The sequence below is a fragment of the Palaemon carinicauda genome, chromosome 11 (genome assembly GCF_036898095.1).
Source record: "Palaemon carinicauda isolate YSFRI2023 chromosome 11, ASM3689809v2, whole genome shotgun sequence".
NCBI classification, from domain to species: domain Eukaryota; kingdom Metazoa; phylum Arthropoda; class Malacostraca; order Decapoda; family Palaemonidae; genus Palaemon; species Palaemon carinicauda.
The window spans coordinates 93247758-93272336 of record NC_090735.1 but is presented as its reverse complement, the minus strand read 5'-3'; the positions used below and the strand labels follow the sequence as shown (position 1 = coordinate 93272336).

At 38.9% G+C, this 24579-nt stretch overlaps 1 protein-coding gene across 2 annotated transcripts in view; it reads right to left on the bottom strand.

Annotated features, from left to right (window-relative positions):
• LOC137650094 (PX domain-containing protein kinase-like protein) overlaps positions 1 to 24579 on the bottom strand; it is a 793620-nt gene that overhangs the window by 564875 nt on the left and 204166 nt on the right. The gene's annotated exons all lie outside the window — the stretch shown is intronic.

The window sequence follows — 24579 nt, the reverse complement described above, 5'->3', positions numbered from 1 at the left end:
TCTGGCAACTCTTCCTAATGAAAATACACAAGAGAACTTGGTTGGATAGGATCCTTGCAGGCAACCAAGAAAGCATGGTGTGGCATCTCATTTCTTGTATGAGTGTTGAGATCAGATTTGAGAAGTCCCCTGTTCCAACACTTTGGCACAACTGAAATGGGAAACCTTGGTGTTGGAAGATCTAGATTAAAGATTAGTATCAGAGAGTTGGTAGATCTTGTGTGATGGTGTTACTGTACTTATGTGTTTTGAAAACGTCCCAAGGCAGGAGTAGGACGAGGGTGGCTGCCAAAATCCTGACCAGCACTGGTTATGCTAGGTCTCGTATGAGATCAAGTACTGGTAGAATGATCTACTGTATTCTGCACAGAAAATCCTCCCTGGGAGTTAGGTCTTTGGTAGGGCACTGCTCCTCCCATGAAACCTTGCAGAAGGATTGGCCTAACTCTTGATTAATTGACTGATTATGAGTTATCTGTCATTCTGACATCAAAGGTCATTGATGCCGATATTATTTATTACAAATAACCAATCTAGATTATTCAGGTCAATCTCACTGATGATTGTCACTATGTGCACATATCTCATAAGGTAGAGTCTTTTGCAAGCACATGCTATCCATTTTTTCCTATCTCCATCCGTTTCATTACATTTAAAGCAGATATAGTTAGAAGCAGACATAGTGCACTGTTTCTTATCACTTATGTTTCTCCATAAGACCAATATCTTTTCAATGATATTCTAGGCGAGAAACACAAAGCTAAAACATGACTCAGGGCATGAATAGCAGAGCTCAACACAACACGTCCACACTCTCTTGGAGAAGGTGTTCACCATAGCAATGGTAGATGCTCCTCTATCCTGCATGATAGCGCAGGAGTGCAATCTGACACCTAAACCAATCGTATTGCAAGATACACAATCTGTCTATCTCCGACAAACTGGCCTCTTCTCAGAAGGACCAGTCTTGTCGAATGCTTCGACGTCATCTTCCGGTCATCAGTACTGGTGACATATGATGTGGGAGAGTGCTCAAGCACACCAATACACTTCCACCTGTATGACGAGACATCCATTTATCAGAGAGTTCGATGGTTTGCAAAACCAGTCGCTGACATCAAGAAGGAACAGTGCAAGGAGTTGCATGAACCTGATGTCATACATGGCAGACTTCATATTTGGGCTACAAGGAGTCCAATATTTTACAACCCTTGACCTGGTTTGTGGATACTACCAGTTACCATTGGAAGAGGACAGTAATGAATACACTGCTTTCTCTACCACCTTTGGTCACAGGCAATTCAGACACTCATCATTTTGACTGAAGAATGCACCTGCATTGTTCCAGAGAGAAATGCAGAGTATTCTCCAAGAGTTCCCAAAAGCCAAGGTGGTTATCTACATTGACAACATTTTGATCCTTGGGTCTTCTTTTGAGGAACACCTGAAACTAGTAGAACGGGTTTTGGCCACTCTCCAGAAGCACAGACTCGAGATGAAACTTGGGAAGTGTTCTTGGGTTCAAGCCAGGGTCAAGTATCTTGGTCATCTGGTTGGATGTTCTGGTATATGTAAGCTGCCAGATTACATCCAAAAAGGGGGGGACTTCCCCTAAGCCTACCACTATGCGTGAGCTACGGGGATTCCTGGGACTGGTAAACTTCCAACCGAAATTTATCCCCATGTGATCAAAGATAGCCAAACTGTTATCTGCAAGGACTGGAGGACGTAGATCCCAAGGGACCAGAAAACTGAAATGGACTGCAGAAATGGACTGCAGAAATGGACTGTGCCTTTGTGCGCTTGAAGGAGCTGATCAAGGAGGACATTATGTTGTTGAACCCTGACTACTCTGCTGATGTTAAACCATTAGAGTTGTTTGTTGAAGCTGGTGCTTGTCTGTGCCAGGATTCCTTGGAGCATCCAGGGGAGCGTTGGGTGATAGCGTACAACTCTATAACCTTCCTTGACTGCAAGACCCTTTACTCTACCATTGAGCATGAGTTGGCTGCTCTGTGATGTGGAGTGAAAAACTTCAGGGCCTTCCAATATGGTCAGTTCTTCGTGATTCATTCTCATCACTGTCCCCCGGTGTATCTTCGTGATATGAAGATGGTGGACAGTCGTCTAGTAGAGATGCTGGAGGACCTGTCTGAATTTAACTTTATTGTTAACTACTGACCAGGTGATCAGAATGACGCAGCAGACTGGTTATTCTGCTGGCTCGCATTAACTGACTATCTGCTTGCTACTGAATCCACCACTCCCAAGTTGCCTATTGGACTGGCCTTGTATAAGGAGGTTCGTGGCTAGCTAGATTCTCTCATAGATTCCTTGGAGCTAGACATGAATTGCAGGATGGAAGGGTCAGGTATTGTGCCCGACTCTCAGCTGAAGGGAGCCAAATTCCGGGATGCCTTAGTTCAGCAGTTTCTGAAAGACGCTGGTCGACTAGGCTTTAAAGTGGACAAGACTAGCAGGAACAGGATCAAGGCAATGCATTTTCCTGGTTAAGTCCTAGCTTTAGAGCTGCTATTGGCAGCATCTATGCTACTGAACCTGGAAATCTATGTCCATTGGGGTCCCACTAGTCCTGTAGTCTATCGTGATCCATCCATGACTGAGCCTCAGTGCGAGCACCTTCAGTGTCTGTCTAGAGTGCATTTTAACCCTCTGATCGAACTCCGTAATTATGTCCCTCCAATTGACGGTATTCTAGGCCAAAAGACGAAGGTCAAAGCTCGTGTGCCTGATGCTGAGGGCTTGGTCACTGATGATCAGGAAGCAGCAAAGGATTGTCCTGTACAGTAATCCAGTACATGACTGAAAAGGCACCTTGTCAGTCCACTTGTACACATGTGTCTCAACACTCAGCAGTAGGTCTAGTAATAATAGAAGAATACTTATTTTGTGCACTTGTTGATACAGAGTTACAGGTTTGTCTTGTAAATGAGTCCGTACACCTACTTGGCATAGAGTACCAGGTACTGTAAGGAGATCAGTTAGAGGGATTGACAGGTTCCTGCACCAGCAGTCTAGGCAACGTCCGGGTGGACACTACCACTGTTAAAGTGTCCTTCCGGGTGGACACTACCACTGTTTAACTGTCCTTCCGGGTGGACACTACCACTGTTTAACTATGCGGTGGTAGCTGCCAAAGACATTAATTTTGCTTATTTCTTGGTAGGAATCTACTGGACGCAGCATACCTGACGCTGGATTCACCCCGACAACAGTTGCTGTATGACCACACTACTGTTCTTCAATTGTCTCTGAAGGTACTCTGTCTCCCCACTGCATACCGAGACCACTGTTAAGAAGGTGACTGACCCTGAACCTGATCGTGGAGTGTTCTCTGTGAATGCTCTTCTGTCCTTTAGTCAGGGGGCCAAGATCCAAGGAGATCATTGACAGATCCAATCTGTCATCAAGATGATCTACTCCGGGGTTCCTGCATCTCAAGTTCCACACTCCTATCTGTCCTATAGGGGATCTTGGTCTGACCTGGAAGTGCACCAGGGTTTGCTAGTGAAGCAGAACCCAGACAGCTCAGTAGACCCGGTAGTCACATTCAATGTCCTGAAAGACCTAGTTGCTGAGAAAAACCACCAGAATCCTCACTGGGGGATCGAAAAAATTACTGCAATGCTCTGTCAACTTGTTTGGCACAAATCCTTGATTAGTGTAATCAAGGATATGTGCCAGACGTGTTGGGAATGTCAGATTTGTAAGGTTTCATGGGAGGTGGTTGCCCCGCCAACCTTGAAGATAGTGACCTCTTCTCCTTTTGATTTGGATGCTATGGACCTGTGAGTCTCCCAACAACCAGTACTGGTTTCATTGGGTGTACGATGGTTGTCGGACATTATTCCAAGTGGGTGACGGCAGTACCCATAAGGAATAAGAAGAGCAGTACGATATGCCAGACGCTTGAAAGCTGAGTTTTTCCTGTTATTCCTCGTGTTCCAGTCCGAATATTGACAGGTAACAGCCCTGAGTTTATTTCCCAAGCATTTACTGAGTTGTTAGAACGGTACAATGTTGTATAAAAGAAAACAACTCTGTATAAACCCTCTAGTAATGGTGCAGTGGAGAGGGTGAACCATACCATTGATGAGTTACTGAGGGTGATTTCTGGGGAATCTCGGAAATGAGACCAGTACTTATACCAACCAGTTCTTAGCTACAACCATTCCCACCATACTGAGATTGACTGTACTCCAATTGAGAACATATTGAGAGGTGCTCACAATGTTGGCAGTATCTCGTTGCTGTCAGCAGAAACGAGGGACTCATGAGTTGAAGGACATCCTCAGTACAAACTGTTTAAGGGGGGTTCTCTGATTCTTAAGAAGGTATACCAGTTGGAACACTCTCTGCCTAAAAACCTCATTCCTAGGTTTGAGGGGGTATTCCGTGTTAATAAGGTACACGAGAATAAGGTCACCTATGAGCTGCAGAGACTGTGTAATGGTGAACTGGTAAAAGCTCATCAAATCCAGTTAAAGGCCTGGCTTGAACCTCCAGTTTATCTTAAGAGGCACTTTCTCTGGCATCCAATGGATCCTGATCCTGTAACCGAGTCTCAAAATAGTCCAGGACTTGTGGGTAATAGTTCGACTTCCTCTGAAGTCTTGTAGAATTCTGGTTTTAGCAGTGATGGAGACTCCTATGGGGTGGCTGCAATAGTCGTATAATGCCTTTTGTCTCGGAACTGTAACAAGTCCCCACAACAAAGGAAAAGTTATCGTCCTATGAGAACTATTACTCAACCTAAGCCCATCCTTAAGTCAGCTAGGAATTATGAGAGGAAAAGAGTACTGGATCCTTGGTTATATGCCCCAGAAAATTTTGATGAGAGTCCTGTATTGAAGCCTGATTCTATTTGAGATCGTGTGGTCCTCCAACTGTGGGAGAGCAGCCCAGCTGAAATGTGTGAAATCCCGATTTTGACTCTAGAATTGGTAGTTCACTCTCCTATGCCCAAATTTCCAACACCCTGCTTCTTAGCCTCTTCATTCCGAGAGGAAGATGTTGTTCATCCTCCAGGGAGTTGGGAATTCTGGGAAGTTTCCAGCATTCCATTGTTGGAACCACTTTCTGTTTGCTCCAAGAGTTCCAGTCCAGATAGGTCAAGACCTGCTAGTTTAGAAAGCCCTATTTCTGATTCAGCAGTGTCCATCTATCCTGATTTTGAATTTCGTGGCTTTTTGCCACCCAATTGTGACAACTGACTGTTGCCTGAAAATCGCACCTCTAGTGAATTCAGTTTCCCATGGACTAAGTCAAAAGTTCCTGTTCCTGACCTCCTTTTAGTTCAGCCTCGAGTCATGGAATGGAAGCCTCGTCATGCTGACCAGACAAATACTACAGAGAGGGAACTGTCCATTCCTGAGTCACCTCAGAATTCAAACCCTTTCCGACATTCTGATGGTAGAATAAAACACCGGTGGGAACTCAAGGCTGAAGTGGCACTGTCAGGTGTATCCAACCTGAACACAACAGTACTGTTTGAGTCGTCTGAAACAGAACTTTGCCCTGAGTCATTGCCTGATTTTTCAGGATTTGTATTGTCCTCTTCTGAGTCTAAGGATTCTGTCTCTGATTTACATCAGAGAATGTGGAAAACCTGCAAATACCAATTGCTATGCGAGAGTCGCTGGATTAGCCTGTCTCCAATGCTACGAGAAAATAACATAGCTCGCCAGCAGATTGCTGAATCCCGGCGCATGTCCTGAGACAGAATTTTGAGACTCGGAAGAAGAAATATAAATCTCCCACTTGATTAATCATTGAACAGATTTTTTTTTTTATATTAAGTTTTCATATAGTAATTACTTTTTTATGTCATATCTATTCCCACATTGGGGTAATTAAAAGGCTGTGGAACGGAACACCTTGTGTGAGGAAAACTGTATTGAGTCACGGTTTGTTTAATTGTTTCATTAATTGTAAATTTTCTTGACCGTGACAAAGTTATATTAGATTTACAGGAGTAATGTTTTGTACTGTAATAGTCCAAAATCAATAAGTTTTGTATTCTTTAAAATTGATTTTGGACTACAATGAATGTCATTTCTTTTTTCCTGAATAGTTTTATGACTATGCCTGTAATACTGTAAAGTTTCCTGTATTAATAACAGATTTATTATATTGCATGTCATTGGAGCATTGTTGGAAGGCTCGGATGACAACTTAATTTTTTGTTTATCGTTTAATCCTAACACATTTATTTATATCATGAAACTGTCAAACGGTGTACCTAACCCCTTAAATCTCAACTTTTTTATTTTTTTATTTCTGGAATTTTTGGCAAAATTATATGTATTTAGTGGTCAAGAATACATATGAAGTAGAAAGGAAAATCTATTTCTAACGGTAGGCTTACAATAAGCTGTCCTAAAATGACGATGCTGGGATGAAGGGGTATAATAGTAACGTTTTCAAGCTGTCCTCAAATGAGGACACTGGGACAATAGGTTTTATGTTTACAATTGCTAAATAAAGTATTATCTTTTCAGATACAGATAAACAGTTACATATCAATCTTTCTTACATGTTATGAATTTTTACCTAAGTTCTACCTGAAAAAATAAACCAAATGAACTTTTCTATTATATCTGACAAACTTATTTTCTTTCATGATAGGAGCTGAAACATTCAATACAAAGAGTCACATTGCATTTTGAACAAAAGGTTCTTGGTTTTGCAGTACATGGTTTGTTCATACACCTTTGCTGATTGTTGTGCTTTTCAATAAAATGGTCTTTACTCTCATAACGAACATCAGCAAAATTTGTGTGTGATTATAAGGTACCCCAGGATCTTCCTATATAGCCTTTCATGCATGTCGGTTTCAGATAAGCTACAGAAATTGCCCTTTTGAAATCTAATAGGCTAAGATGTGCAGCAATTTATAAATGATCCATGAGTTCACAACTGCCTATCTAACATTCTAATGAAAAAAGGCCAATACCATTCCCTTCCTCGAATAGAAACAGAATATTTCCCTTCTAACCAATTAGGTTGATCTACAATCTCATACATCTATTATGGTTGAAAATCGCATTTGGTTGAGGAACGCTTCCTTAAGACTTTGATGTTTTAATCCAACGTTGGACCTTTGCAAGGGGTTCTACAGTGTCGTAATTAGTTCCAACAGTAACATTTGTTATCTAGCCACTTTATCATCAGTATTTCTTCATTGGTGTCAAACCTGTAGTCATGAACCTCTTGTTTCTTTTTTAATGTCATTTGTTGATTTCAATGTACAGTTCTTCAAACGATTTTCTCTGAGTGTCCCCGATGCTTGAAACCCAATATTTCGTAGATGAACTAATAATTCATATCAAGTTAAACAATTATCATAAAAGACAGTATGACAATCTGGATCTGCTACAGCTTCAACCATTTTCAAGACAGCTTTTGAGCCCAATGATATTTCTTAATTTTTATCGAGTTGAGGATCCTTACCACAGTAAAGATCAAAATTACAACAGTACCCTAAGGTCCCACCCAAAGTTTATTTCCAAACCTTAGAGGTTTCACCTGAATAAACTGCTTCAGTGAGTTATGGCCATAACATTCTACCATCATTTCGTCAACACTAATGCATTCTTCAAATAATCCATACTGAATGAATTATTTCTGAAGCTTCGAAATCAAGTTTCTTACTTTGAATACTTTGTCCCCTTTGTTATTTTCTGCATCTGCATTATCACAGAAAAGCACAACTCTCTTCGAACCTTGAAATCTATTCAGAGACATTCTTTTTTTTTCACTCGATACACACAAATCTTCATCTTTTGACCAATAATGCCTCTCCGATGGTAATTTGTGGTAACTTGATAAAAGAGGAATTCCTATAAGAGATTTCAATTCATCTACAGTGAACATGAAATTCAGTTTGTTTCTGCTGGACGTGGAATGAATGAATGAATAATATAAGTTCTCTGGCATCCTGACATCTTAGCTCATTGACGCCGATATCGTTTATTATAAATAAAGATTAAAAGAACACTGTATCAAAACAAAAAAGTAAATATGTTATAAATATTAAATAGCATTAAGAATACCTGCTCCTGATAAAAATTTAAAAATGCCACTAGCATTGTACGACACATCATGTCCAAGGATTTTGACAAGAATGAACCTGCCATCCTCACCACGAGCCTCAAACAGATATCTATTTCTTTCTGTGCTATAAGAAGAGCATTCAGTCAACAAATGTCTCACTGTCAAGGGTATCGAACAGTCGTCACAGTATGGTGTCATCCGAGTGACCAATGCGGAGACGACAAAGAGTAGTCTCCCATTTTCGGGGCATCCCATTATACCTTCCAAGGGGATATAACAATCGCAATTTCTCTCATCTTATTTTCGGTTAAAACATCCCAATGCTTTTGCCGATTGTTAAAAATAGAATTCTTAATTGCTGGTAAAAAATCATTACAGAGAATGGGATACCTTCTTGGTAGCAACTAGGCTGCAGCACTCTTTGCCAGTGAATCTGACTCTTCATTTCCAGACAAACCTACGTGTGCCAGAACCCAGCAAAATCCAACTGTTATACCTTTTAGGTCAATAATTAAATCCTCTCTAAAATCTTTAAAACTAAAAGGTTACTAGAATTAAAACCTTCTAAAGCTTGAAGGACACTTCTTTAATCACTATAAATGGTAAAGTTGCCCTCCTTTAAACGCTATTTTCTCAGAAGCGGTTCATATGCCATATAATTCAGCAGTAAATATGGAAGATATTGAAGGAAGTGCACCTCTACAGTTAAAAGAACGACTATATACTCCAAATCCAATGCCAGTATCAGATTTGGAACCATCGGTATATATAAAAGTTGATTCCCTATGTTCTTCAACATGTTCCATAAAAAGAGACCTAGCTTCTAATTCAGTCATGTTTTTCTTAACACCAATAAAATATTTAAAAAAATATATCTCTGGTAATTTCCACGGAGGGGTTGATGATATCTTAAATGGAAGCACCTTACCTCCAATTATATCAAGACTGTTTAATAATTGTTTTACCCGAAAGCCATAAGGTTGAGGAGATTTGGGTGCAACTCAAAGTATGTTGAGTGCCTTACAAGGCTTGCAGTCTGAAAGGCAAAAGAGTTAGGGAGTCTTTGCCACCTAAACCAATACCGAATAATGGAAGACATTCGGTAATGGTCTAGAGGTAACTCTCCAGCATCAACAAAGAGACAGGATAGGTGAGGTTCTAACCGCTCCTGTGGACAATCTAATACTAGCATGATGTATTGAATCTAATATCTTTAATCGGCTTGGGGTAGCTGAGGAACATATTTCACACCCATAACTAATTTTGGAAAAAATTAAGGCCTTGTATAATTTTAAAATAGTTTTACAGTCTGCCCCCATGTTGTATAGGACAATACTTTTAAAAGATTTAGAGCCTCAAGACATTTAGCATTTAATGCCTTTAAGTGTGGAACCCATGTCAACCTACAATCGAAAATCAATCCTAAAAATTTAGCTTCCTCTACACATGGGATCGGTTGATCTTTCATGTATATATCCGGGTCTGAATGTAATCCCCGGATACGACAGAAATGTACAATAGTAGTTTTGCTTGTTGAAAACTTGAACCCATTCATATCAGCCCACTGAATAACTTTGACAATTGTGAGTTATAGTTTTCTCTCAACCATTGCCATTCTAGCTCCAGAAAATGATATGGAGAGATTTCCAGCAAATAGTATTGAGAGAACATCCCAGGAATGAGTGAGGATATCCCATTAATTGCTAGAGCAAAAAGGGTTACACTCACCATACTACCCTGAGGAACTCCCTCATGACATTTACTCTCTGATAGTTTCCCCACTCTCACTTGAAAAACTATATGTGATAGAAATGATTGGATAAACAGTGGTAGCTCTCCTCTAAATCCCAATTCATGAATGGTTTTAATTATACCATATCTCAATGCAGTATCATATGCCTTTTCAAAGTAAAAGAAGACAGTCACAAGGTGCTGTTTGGAAGCAAAGGCTTCACAAATAGAGGACTCAAGTTATATCAACACATCAGTTGTTGAGTGCATTTTTCTGAATCCACACTGAATAGGTGATAAATACCCTTCTTTTCAAGGTACAACATCAGTCTTGCATTGACCATCTTCTCTATGATTTTACATAAAGAAGATGTCAATGCAATTGATCTATAGTTTGCTGCTAAAAACTTGTCCTTACCGGGTTTCAAAAAGGCTAAAATAATGGCTAGATCCCAAACACTTCGATAACTACGATAATGCCATGTTCTATTAATAATGCTTAAAATAAATAACTTTGTATTAACAAGTACATTGCATATGGAATTCCATCAGGTCCAGGGGCTGTATCATTACAATTAGCAAGTGAAGAATCAAATGCTCTTTCAGTAAAAGAAGAATTATACAACTCTTCCCTTCCTGTTGCAAAATTTAAAATATTCTTTTCTTCAATGCTCCTGTACTGGTGACCAGAAGCTGCTACACACTTGCATGATACATTTGAAAAATGATCAGCCAGAGCATTGCTAACATTATTTGCTTCAGTCACATACTGACCGTTCACCTTCAACACTAGTGGTGGGTTTGGGGTAAATTTGCCGGCAATCTTTAATATTTTCCTCCATACAGAAGATGGAGGTGTTCTACTGTTGATTGAAGAAACTAAAGATACCCAAGATTGGTGCCTAGCCTCTTTCATAGTACGACGGAACTCTGCTCTACACTTTTTGTATATTACTAAATTCTCCTCAGTACGGCATCTGCGCAATCTAGTCAGAGATTTTCTGGTGGCTCTGTGCAGGCCAGTTAATTCTGAAGACCACCACGGGACTGGTCGTTGTTTGAATGATACTGTGGTTTTGAGAAACGAATAGATTCCTGCTGTATGGAGAGTTCCATTCAGTAGGTCTAGGGCATCATCAATACTTTCAAACTCTTCTGCACTCCCCTCGATTTTACTTAGCTCACAAAATTTAACCCAGTCTGTCTTGTCAAGATTCCATTGTGGCGATCTTTGTAAAGGTGGACCCATGTTGGTATTTATAATGATTGGTGCATGATCACTAGTATGCCAATCATCTAAAGTCCTCATATCAAAATCAAGAAGGCAGTTAGAGCTTTTAATTGAAAGGTCAATGCATGATAAGGTACCTGTCTGAACACAGAAGTGCGTGGGTTCTCTGTATTAAGGAGTCCGACATCCTCATTCTCCACAAATGATGAGATAATATTGCCCCTTTGTGTTTGCCAAAACATCACCCCATAAAGGATGTCTCCCATTCATATCTCCCAGTAAGAGAAGAGGTGAGGGAATTGTTGATTGATTGATTGATTGATTTAAAGTTTTCAGGCATCCTGACATCTGAGGTCATTGACGGCGAGGGAAATTGTTGAATGACCTCTACAACATCATCATATAAAATATCATCATTTGGAGGTAAGTACGGAGAGCATATTGTATATTTTCTCCCTATATCAATTTGTACAACCACTGCCTGCAGGGGTGCACGAATAGACAAAGGTATTTGGGGAATATCTCGACGAACGTACATGAGACTTCCGCCTTGGCCCGTCATTCTAAGTATTCATGGACAACCTTATCCAGTAATATTGGGTATATATTTATAGGATAATTAAGCAAATACCCTGACAATAGACATCAACCTCTGTGAAATTAGTACAATTTAACCAAAATATTACAAAATGTAATCACCGAAAGTTCATAATAATATAAGCACTAACGCTTCAAATCATAAAAGGACTAACAACTGCTGTCCCAACCAAACGAAAGTAAACAATTTACCTAAACAAATCCATTTTGCCTTGATAAAAACTAACACAAAACAGCAAAACTAAATTAAATAACAAAATGAACAGTCATTCAAGACGAGATGAACAATTAGGAACATACAAATGTACCGATAACAACATGCACTTTATCGAGTTTAAGCTCTGCACGATTAACAAAAGTCTCTAAGACAATGAGCCAACCTTATACCAAAATGAGCAAAAATAATAAAGGAACAAATACATACTTCAAACAAATTGACTTGACAGGTCACGCATAAGCCATCGAACACATTAGACTTAAATTCTTGAAAATATCGCAATTATGAAAAAATGCAATTCACTTCAATGATGTACAATTACTAAGGCAATACCACTTTCTTACTTGCATAAACTTTAGCCTAGGAACTTTTTCAATTTGAGGTTCGAGAATTTAAGTTCCTTTCTTCATTCTCAGTTGTATTTCTTCTTCGGCCAACAATTGTTGACTGACTCGCTACTGCTGTGGTTTACAGACGTCAACTCGGACCAGTTAGGCAAATAGAACACTCACAAGAACGCTCGTAAAGAAAGTGGTAAAAAAGAGGTAACAACGCAAGATTCCTAATAGGAATCACATTTATTATTATTTTGCTGAAAGCAGCAAGTTAGGGAGGGATATTGCTTTATAAGATACATTAAATTATTACTAAGGTGTTCGTATTTAAATATGACCTTGGCTTAGACAAACAAAATTTAAAACAACTGAACAAGCCTATAACCAAAATTAAAGATACCAAGAACAAAATGAATTTTAACACCAAAAATGACAAAAACAAACACCAACAATAAACTAAGCAAGCAATCGCTAGTTGAGACCCATAGTTACCTTCAAATAAAATGGAACTAATATAATAATTTCAATGTCCTTCGCAACAGGAAAAGAAAAGTGCTTATTAAATATAACACTTTTATAAAATTAGGTTATGTTACAAGAGACCTTATGAAGCAAGATCTCTTATTTGAGTTCTTGAAGCTTAAGCTATCCTAGTACGTTTCCCACTTTCAGTGCGATTTGAGGTGCTGATAAAGTCAATGGGTTCAGACTGTTCAATATCAGAAATAGCTTCTTCACTGGGCTCCCTAACTTGAACATTTTCAACGGGATTAGATCTATCCTCTGACCTTGCATTAGGAGTATTTAACTCGCAATACAATTCCATTGGAATTGAATGTTTAATATTCACAATAACATTACTACCATCTGACCTTGCCACTCTAACAGTGCGCATTACAAGATCTGGATCAGGAAAGGTATCTACTACTCGCACAAGTGGCCAGTAAGGCTTAGTCCTAGAGGGCAATTTCAGTAAGGCTATCTCACCTTCTTTCTAGATCTTTGTACTGTATTTTGAAAAGAAGCTCTATCCTTTTCTCTCAAAATTCACCAAGTACACAGACAGCCATCTATCTTTCAATTCTTCATATAAGAGGTCACGGAGATTGAGGACACGAGCTAAATGGGTCGAGTAATCTTCCTCCTCATTATATTCCCATTCAGGGAGTTGTTCACCGTCTCCTAAAATTATGGAAGGAATAGGTCTTCCAGCTAAAAAATGATTATGAGTAATTATGTCTATCTCATTCTCACAAGATCGATAAGTTAACGGTCTCTTGTTCAATTTTTTTTAATATCAGACAAAAAGGTAATAAATTCACAAGTGGTAGGGGTTGACCTACCCAAGACTTTAAACAACCAATGTTTTACAGTTTTGATTAACCTTACCCAAGTAGTGCCGTACCATGCGGAATATATGGGAATAGTTTTATGGGCAATTGTAGCCGTTCTAAACTTTTCCTCAAACTCAAACGAAGTTAAAAGCTATACTATAATGTTACCTGCTTGAATAAAAGATTCAGCATTGTCAGAATAAACTACTGATGGTATTCCATACCTATTTACAAACCTAACAAAAGCCAGATTGATTGATTGATTGATTGATTGAAAGTTTTCTGGCATCCTGACATCTAAGGTCATTGATGCCGATAGCATTTATTATATATGAAAAATAAAAGAGAATTCAATTAAAACCATAAAAGTTAAGATGTCATCATAATAGTTAAATAGTTTTCATAAGACCTGCTTCTGAAATAAATTTTAAAATGCCGCTCGCATAGTAGGACACATCATGTCCAAGAATCTTGGCAAGGATGAACCTGCCATCCTCACCTCGAGCCTCAAACAGATATCTATTTCTTAGGTAATTATAATAAGGGCATTCAGTCAACAAATGCCTCACTGTTAAAGGTACTAAACAGTCCTTGCAATACGGTTGGTGTTGGCCCTTCAGCAAAAACTCGTGTGTCAACCGTGTGTGACCAATACGGAGACGACAAAGAGACGTCTCCCATTTTCGGGGTATCATGTTATACCTCCAAGGTGATATGATATTTTTTATTTCCCTAATTTTATTGCCATCTAGACTATCCCAGTGCTGTTGACATTTATTACAAACCACTTTCTTTATGTAAGGTAGGAAATCATTACAGGGAATGGGATACCTCCTTGGTAGCAACTCGGATGCCAAATTCTTCGCCAGTAAATCTGCCTTCTCATTCCCAGACACAACTACATGTGCTGGAACCCAAGCAAAATCGAACTGTTATACCTCTCCGTCCAATAATATAAAGCCTTTCTAAAATCTTTAAAACTAGAGGGTTACTAGAATTAAAAACTTCTAAAGCTTGAAGAACACTCCTTGCATCCCCAAAAATTGTAAAATTACCCTCCTTTTCCAAAGCTATTTTCTCAATAGCGGTTAGTATGCCATACAGTTCGACAGTAAATATGGCAGCTGTTAGAGGAAATGCACCTCTACAATTAAAATCATTACTATGTACTCCAAATCAAACGCCAGCATCAGATTTGGAGCCATCTGTATATATACAAGTCGATCCCCTATGTTCTGCAACATGTTCCATAAAAAGAGACCTGGATTCTAAGTCAGTCATATTCTTATCTCCAATAAAGTATTTACAAAAAGATACGTCAGGTAATTTCCATGGAGGCGTTGATAATACCTTAAATGGAAGCACCTTACTTCTAATTATATCAAGACTGTTTAATAATTATTTCACCCGAAACCCATAAGGTTGAGGAGATTTTCGGTGCAACTCAAAGTATGTTGAGTGCCTTACAAGGCTTGCAGTCTGAAAGGCTAAAGAATTAGGGAGTCTTTGCAATCTAAACCAATACCGAATAATAGCAGACCTTCGGTAAAGGTCTAGAGGTAATTCTCCAGCATCAACAATGAGACTTAGGATAGGTGAGGTTTTAAACGCTCCTAAGGACAATCTAATACAAGCATGAATTATTGAATCTAATATCTCTAACTGGCTTGGGGAGGCTGAGGAGTATATTTCACAACCATAACTGATTTTGGAAAAATCAAGACCTTGTATAATTTTAAGATAGTATTGCGGTCTGCCCCCCATGATGTATGTGACAATACTTTTAAGATATTCAGAGCCTCGAGACATTTAGCTTTTAATGCTTTTAAGTGAGAAATCCATGTAAGCCTACAATCAAATATCAAACCTAAATATTTAGCTTCACTTAAACATGGTATCCGTTGACCTTTAATGTATATATCCGAGTCTGGATGTACTCCCCGGATACGACAAAAATGGACAATGGTAGTTTTACTTGTTGAGAACTTACATCCATTCATATCGGCCAACTGGATAATTTTATCAATAGAGAGTTGTATTTTTCTCTCAACCATTGCCATTCTAGCTCCAGCAAATGATATTAAGAGATCATCCACAAATAATGTTGAGAGAACGTCCCAGAGAATGACTGAGGATATACCATTAATTGCTAGTGCAAACAGGGTTACACTCAGCACACTCCCCTGAGGAACTCCTTCTTCCTGGCACTTACTCTCTGATAGACTTTTCCCCACTCTCACTTGAAAAACTGTATGCGAAGGAAATGACTGAATAAATAGTGGTAGTTCTTCCTTTAATCCTAATTCATGAATTGTTTTAAGTATACCATATCTCCATGTGGTATCATATGCCTTTTCAAGGTAAAAAAAAAACTGTCACATGATGCTGTTTGGAAGCAAAGGCTTCACAAATAGAGGACTCAAGTCGTATCAACACATCATTTGTTGAGTGCATTTTTCTGAATCCACATTGAATCGGTGATAAAATACCCTTCTTTTCAAGGTACCTCATCAACCTTGCATTGACCATCTTCTCCATGATTTTACATAAACAAGAAGTCAATGCAATAGGTCTATAGCTTGCTGCTAAAAACTTGTCCTTACCGGGTTTTAAAAAGGTTAAATTAATGGCTAGTTCCCAAACACTTGGGTAACTATGATCATGCCATATTCTATTAATAATGCTTAAAATAAATAACTTTGTATTAAAATGTACATGTTTAACCAATGCATATGGAATTCCATCGGGTCCAGGGGCTTTATCGTTACAAGTAGCGAGTGCGGAATCAAGTTCTCTTTCAGTAAAAGAAGAATTATACGATTCTTTCTTTCCTGCTGCAAAATTTAAAATTTTCTTTTCTTCAATGCTCCTGTACTGGTGACCTGGAGCTGCTACACTCTTGCACGATACATTTGAAAAATGGTCAGCCAGGGCATTGCTAACTTCATTTCCTTCAGTCACATACTGACCTTTCACTTTCAACACTGGTGGTGGGTTCGGGGTAAATTTGCCTGCAATCTTTTTTATTTTCCTCCATACAGAAGATGGTGGTGTTCTACTTTTAATGGAGGAAACAAAAGCCACCCAAGATTGGCGTCTAGCTTCTTTCATGGCACGATGGAACTGTGCTCTCCACTTTTTGTATGTTATAAAATTTTCATCCGTATGGCGTCTACGCAATCTAGTCAGAGATTTTCTGGTGGCTCTGTGCAAGGCTGTTAATTCTGAAGACCACCAAGGGACTGGTCGTCTTTTGAATAGTCATGTGGTTTTTGGGAATTGAATAGATTCCTGCCGTATGGAGAGTTCCATTCAGTAGGTCTATGGCCTCATCAATACTTTCAAACTGTTCTGCACTACCCTCGATTTTACTTAGCTCACGAAATTTAACCCAGTCTGCCTTGTCAAGATTCCATCGTGGCGATCTTTGTATAGGCGGGCCCTTGTTGGTGTGTATAATGATTGGTGCATGATCACTAGTATGCCAATCATCTAATGTCCTCATATCAAAATCAAGAAGGCAGTTAGAGCTTGCAATTGAAAGGTCAATGCATGACAAGGTACCTGTCTGGACATGGAAGTGCGTGGGCTCTCCTGTATTAAGGAGTCCGACATCCTTATTCTCCACAATTGATGAGATAATATTGCCCCTTGTGTTTGCCAAAACATCACCCCTTAAAGGACGTCTACCATTCATATCTCCCAGTAAGAGAAAAGGTTGAGGGAGTTGTTGAATGACCTTTATTAAATCATCATATAAAATATTATCATTTGGAGGTAAGTACGGAGAGCATATTGTATATTTTCTCCCTATATCAATTTGTACAACCACTGCCTGCAGGGGTGTACGAATAGAACTAGGTATTTGGGGAACATCTCGACGAACGTACATGAGACTCCCACCATGGCTCCCTGCTTGTTGATTATATGGTGTTCTATAGATAACACATTCTCGAGGACTAGGAGTGTTAGTATCATGCTTACTTTCCTGCAGACATAATATTATGGGGGAATGTTCATGAATTAGGAGCTTAAGTTCTTCATATTTGGCCCTTAAACCCTGACAATTCCATTGCAAAATGGAGGAGAAAACTAAGGATTACTTCTGGAAGACATCTTTGATGAGGTCTTCCCATTAGCAGTTTTTAATCTAACATTATTACCTGTAGGTTTCTTCAGAGATGGTCTTGTTATGTTGGGTTTTACGTTTGTGTTTTTCTTTGTATCCTTTTGATCTATTTGTTGAGGCAGATGGTGGACCTCAACTTGAATTTCTGATTTATTCAGTTTATCTTCTGGTTCATTAGAAACATCAACAGACAAAACATCAAATTTATTTGATGTCATAACCTTAATGTTTCTAATGGAAGGGGGAGAGAGAGATGAAGGTCTCTCTCTTTTACGATTAATAGATAGTGGGAGTCTAGGTTTTTGCACCTTTCCCACTACAGGTGCATCAGGTAAGTTGGTCTTAAGTGGAACCTCCATCAAATCAGGCAAGGACATGGACTGAGAGAGGTTTGTACTAGTTTTTGTAATGGGGGACGAGGGTTGTACAGATATGGGCAATGCCTTAGTGTTAATACGCTGTGGTAAAGCCTCAGGAGGTAATATGCTTACCTCATCATTTGACATTTTATCAGATGGTATATTTCTTTTTCAAGAGTTATTGGCAGCACTAGGTGGGTTTGATTTTAATGCCTTAGCATAGCTATTTGATTTATTAAATAGTCTTTTGTCCCACACTTATATGTTCCAAACTAGATTTGTTAAGGGCAGCTTCTTCCATGTTATACCACTCGCAGCTCTTGTCTGAGGATATATGACTCAAGTTGCAATTCAAGCACCTCTCTCCAAGTGCACATTCTCCATGGTAAGATTTGGAGCAAATACCACATATTTTCTAATTTTTGCAAACCTTAGACGGGTGTCCAAATTTAAAACAATTAAAACACTGCAGTGGCTTCTGCTTGAATGGTCGTACTTTAATTATTTCGTTTTCAATAGTAATATGGAATGGTACATCAGCATCCTGGAACATAAGGATTATCATTGATGTATCTGGGACTTTGTGAACTTTCCATACATTTTGTGGAAACATGGCCAGTATCTCCTCCTCTGTAAATTCATACAGATCTGTTAAAAACTACCCCCCTTCCGTAGCTAAAATTTAGGTGGGGTTTGACATCTAACTTAATGTCATCATTATTTGTTTTTATGTTGGACAGTATTACAGATTGTGTACTTGATATGGCATGGATAAGGAAACTATTTTTTCCATAACGAGATATATCGCCTGGTGCAATAGTTCCTTTTGAATCAATTTGCATATTTAAAAATAATTCCCTGTAACCCCCTTTGATTCAGCTATAAGCCACATTGGTGGTTTTGGCTTTCTCTGGGAGGGCATAACTAAATCTGCGTCTTTTTCCAACCAATCGGCAGGCCTATACACATCCAAATCTTTTGGTAGCTTATCGCAGAGAGCAGCCGCTACATTCAAGTTATTAATATTAATATTATTCAAGTTACTTATTGCACTAAATGCTTCATCATAACTACTGTGAGATATCCATGCATCCCATTTTTCAGCTTCAAATTTCATCCTTATTTATTCTATACATCAAGAGCATTCAAATGCTTTATATAGATCATCGTAGTTTGTCTCTATTAGAATTTGGATAACATGAAGGATTCGAAGTTTCCTTGTGTTACCTAAATTACTCGATTTTGTAATACTAGTAGAATGGTCCTTTCCCGTTCCAAGGTCATCAACAGAATTTTCCCTATTCAAATTATCAGAGGTCGTCAACAGTGCCGGGGGGGATTCAGCATATCCAGGGGATGGGGAGTCAGTGTTTGAAGGGTCATAGTCAAGGGTGGGATTTTCTTTGTTTTTTGTTGGTTTCTTTTTCTTTTTTTTTTTTTTGGTTTACCTGCTAGAGAATTTTAAGAAAGTATCATACGTTGGAAAGGAAATTTGCATTCTCCACTATCGGTACAATGAGAGTATACTTCGCAAATGGTCCACTCCATACCCTACCCGAAGGATAGCACCAAAACAAATATAGAGGCACAGGTGTAAGCTAAACCCGCATGTTAGGACTGAGACCAAGGAAATATGGAATTATCCTCCTCATATCTGTAATGATGGGCTTCCAGCCAGAAGCCAAGAGTCCCACCTCATGGATTGGATCCCCCCCCCCCCTCCAGATTCCGATGACCCAACCCTTGAGAGAAGTTCCGCCAAAAAGGTCCAAACCACCTTCGGGATGGCTGAGATCATCCAGTACTCTCATACATAGCTTTGAATGCAAATACCTCCAAACCGTGATCCCTTCTCCCATTCATCTAAGCAGGCAGTAATAACAAATGTGGAAATGTCCATGCCATTTAAGTAAAATAAAAATAAATAAATAAATGAACAAATAAAATAAATATACATATACATACATCTACAAATATATATAAACGTAAGAGTTAGGATAGCAAGGCAAAAGAAAGTTGACAATATTAGGAGAAGGTCGAAGTAATACCGAGCAGAAGGAATAGAGTAAAGGGAGAGAAATTTAGATTCGAATTTGGGGAGCAATTTCCCCAAGTTCGAGAGCCCTCTTGCCCGTCATCAAGTTTCAGCACAGGTATGATATGCCGTGCTGAAGCTCAATGACTTCATCAAGGCATTCTCTCATTAAGAGGGAACAAAAGCCGGAATAAACTCAGAGGTAGACATGGAGTCCACAGCCTCAAGGTGCACTGCACAAGTGTTAAAACATGTGAAAATCAGAATATAAATTTTCATCCTTTCTCCCCTTTTATCCTTTACCCAGAAGTGACCTGTGTAATCAACACCTGTGTGAGCAAAGGGCACACTCAAATTAACTCTAGAAGCGGGAAGAGAAAAAGGTGAAGGATAAGATACAGGCCGAGTATTGTACCTCTTACAAACTACACAATCCGTAAGTACATTTAAGCACAGCTTGACGGGCTTCCAATATCCAGAATCCATGTATCCTAAGGAAGTTAAGAGTAGTCTACAGACCCATATGCATAGTTTTGCTATGAGCAAAGTAAATCAACAATCTAGTCAAATGGTGGTGTTTAGACATGCGAATGGGATTTTCCACATGATACTTCAGATCGACATGTTTGTCTATATGACCTCTATATCTAATAATCCCATGTTTATCCAAGAACAAATTTAGTTGATTAACTAGCTGAGGCATATCTGTTGTGGATCTAGGATTCTCCAAGTAACTTAATTCTACAGGGAAAGCTTCGGCTTGCATTAAACCTACTAAATAATTAATAGCTGCCTCAGAAGGGTGAGAATTGGATTTCTTAAATTTAACCAGCCCAGTAGAAACATTTACTGAAACACCTAACAACTTTCTATAACTAGAAAATTTACTTATGTCCACCAGAGGTGCAGCCTTAGCAGGACCAAGCACTGGTGACACCAACTCGCATTTAATTTCACAGGGAATACATCCTAGCTGGCCCTTAGGCCACTCTTAAGGGGGTGAAAATATCCATTGAGGACCTTTAGTCTACCAGTTTGACCTATCCAAAAATACTTAGGCCGTACAAGGCTTGGTTAAAAAGTCAACCTGATTATGAAGAGAAGGAATGTAGGAAAATGATACCTGGCCATATTTACATTTTAGTTCATTAAGCAGCTGACTTACCTCCTTAATCCTATTATTTATGAAAGTTTTCTTTTTAGAAGGTTTTCTTCCAAGAATCCAACTTAAAACTACTTGGCTATCTACAAATAATACAATGGAACCGAGTCGACAGTCAGAAATTTGACCTTTGTCAAATATTGTCTTCAAACACTTTAGAGACACTTGAGCCGTTAACAGCTGTAACGTAGGAAGAGTTCTCTCTTTTATAGGAGAGACTTTAACCTTAAAGAATAAGAGTGAGCAATTCTGCTCCTCAACAAGATAAATAGCGCACCCACATGCTTCCTTAGAAGCATCGGCAAATATGAACAATTTGATAGGAAGGTCTGCATTAAATGACTTCCTTTTAAAGGAAACACTACCTACGTCTTCTAAACTTTTGCATAGCCTACGCCATCGAGCTAAGAGATCACTATCTAAATCTTGATCCCAGTCAATTAATTTTTGGCACATCTCTCTTATTAAGAGTATTCCTTGCAACAACTCTGGGGCAAATATTCCAAATGGGTCAAATACAGAGGCCAAAGACGACAAAATCTGCCTTTTTGTTGAGGCACTGCAGTTAAGAGAGGCATTCTTAAGTTTTAGAGAATCCTCTTCCATATTATACAAATACCCCAACACACTAACCTCCGGAGAAAGACATTTTTCTTCCTCTTTCAGGTGAGAAAGAGCAGTCCTATCATTAGAAGACCATTCCCTTAATGGTAAATCTCCAGAGATCATAACCTTATTTATGTTGTCAACCGTATGACGAAGCTCACTAACATCGTTGGTTGTCAAGATCAAATTATCAACATGAAATTTATCTTTGATTAAAGTGGATACCTCAATATGGGAGTTCACCATCAGATGGTGCTGAACAATATAATTCAAGATGAAAGGGGAACTCACAAAACCAAAAATTATGGTATTATACCTATAGGGGACAAATTTACCGTTATTTTTTTCTAAAAAAATTACAAAATCTGTTCCTTTCCTCATCAAGAGATAGTCTAATCTGAAGAAAAGCCTTCATTATGTCAGCAAGGATAACTTAATCGTTGGTTCTAAAATAGATCAACAAAGATAACACCTTGTTCATCAGGTCAATGCCAAAAAAGGCAGCTTCATTAAGCGAAGGAGCTTTTCTGACCTTCAGAAAGCAATTAAACACAGGCCATATTTTTGTGGTAGACAACTCATCCATCTTGATAAGTGGTCGATGGGGAATGAATATCTGACCTGGTACTCTCCTTTCGATTTTTTCTATGATACCTAATGCTTCTTGCTGGTCAAATACCTCTTCATATTTTCCTGAGATACCCTTACTTTCTAGCTTCTCATACACTTTTTCGGCTACCGCTAAAGATATTTTAAAGTTAGAAGGAACTTTTTTCATCATACCCTCCTTCCAAGGCAGAGCAACATTATAATGATTATCTTTACAGGAAATGGGCTCCTCAAATTTCTGTATTTGATCATTTTCATAGGCCAAATTATCTTCCTCACTAACTGGTATCCCTATGGTGACATTATTGTTTCAAATAATTCAAGAGGTGTTAGGTGATCTAAGTCTTTTTTTTATTTTCTTTAAATTGTCTTGGAAAGTTTGTCATCTCTGTTTCACTTTTGTGTATTCTGACTGTTTGTGTCTCCAACTTGGTTCTGATTTACAGTTTCCTTTTCATGGTGCCGAGTAAAACTTTTGCTCCATTTTCTTTTGGTTTGCTAGGTACAATTTGATGATGTGGCTTTGCTTTTGCCAGATATTTTCTTATAATCAATGTGGAGCTCAAGACTTCTGGGAACATATTGCACTGCTGCTTCTCCAGTCATATCATCAAGTGTTTCATCCTCATCTGTCAAAGGGTCAACTTCGGGGGTAATTATAACTACATCAGCTCTTTCAGTGATTTTATCACTTTCGTCATCTTCATTGAATAATTCCTCTAGGATATCATCCATAGCAAGGCCCACTTTAGTCAATCTTTCCATCTGAAGGGTACATTATGGACAAATAATATTATATACAGACAACTACTGTATCTGCAAATGTTTTCATGCAAGTATGTATACATGCACATGGATAATAAAATGCAAACAAGTCCTTTATCTCCCGCCCAACACCACGCCACTCCTCCAGCCCATGGACCATCAAATAATTTCCAACTTTAAAAATCTGTACACGAAGCATTTGTTCAAGAAATTATTGATGATGCATGGCAGGCTGTCACAAAAAGGACTCTTAATTCACCATAGAAGAAATTGTGGCCAGCTTCCGTCGCTGAGGGACTTTCAAGGGTTCGATAAGACAGACCCTGATGACCCCGAACCTATTGTGGTGAATGAAATTGTGTCTCTTGGAAAGTCCATGCGGCTGGAGGTAGATGAGGCAGACGTGAACAACCTTGTCGAGGAACATCAGGAAGAGATCACAACACAGGAATTGATAGAGCTCCAAGAGATGCAACATTCGGAGGTGTTGCAGGAGCTCAGTAGCAAGGAGGAGGTGGAAGACGAGGGCCGCCTTTCTACGACGGAAATCAAAGACATGTTAGCGAAGTGACAGGAGTTTTCTAATTTTATGGAAAAGAGGCACCCGGACAAGTTGGCGTGTGGTCGTGCGTTAGCCTTTTGTGATGACACTTGCGTGCGTCATTTTCGCAACATTTTGAGGGGGAGACAAAAGCAAACATCCTTAGATAGGTTCCTTTTAAAAAGGCTGGCATAAAATGAAGGTGAAAGCGAGGCAAAAAGAGCCAAGTCGGAAGAAGAAAAGTAAAAAAATTAAAATGAAAAGGAAATTAGAATAAGTTTAGTGTAACGTAAGATTAACATTTTATTTTTAAGAGAGTGTACAGTAAACTAATTTCATTTAATTTGAATTTAAAGTTGCTAATTTCATTAAGTCAAATTTAAAGTTTAAGTTATGTTACGTAGTGTTACAAAAGTGTTGCGTACCGAACGTGTTGCCGTCAAGTTTCTCTCCTCCTCGTCCTCTCTCCCTCCTCCTCCTCCACACACACAGCCGTTAGCTGCTACCGTCTGTCTCAAAGGTAAGAACTCTATAATAATTTTACATTTTATTGAGGATCATAACCAGTTCATAGGTATTTGTTATTTTGAGAGTGTAGAATGTTTTTCCACTGTAATATACTGTTTTTAGGTGTTTTTTCAGAGGGTGGGAACGGATTAATTTTTTTTAGTTATTTTATATGGGAAAAATTGATCCGAGATACGAGCAAATTGTCACACAAGCTTGGCCCCGGAACACATTAAGCTCTTATCTCAAGGTATTACTGTATAATTGGATAAGTGGCTGAAAGGATGGATGATGAATTAACGTATTTGACCGCCTATAAGACACACGGGCATATAAGACGCACCC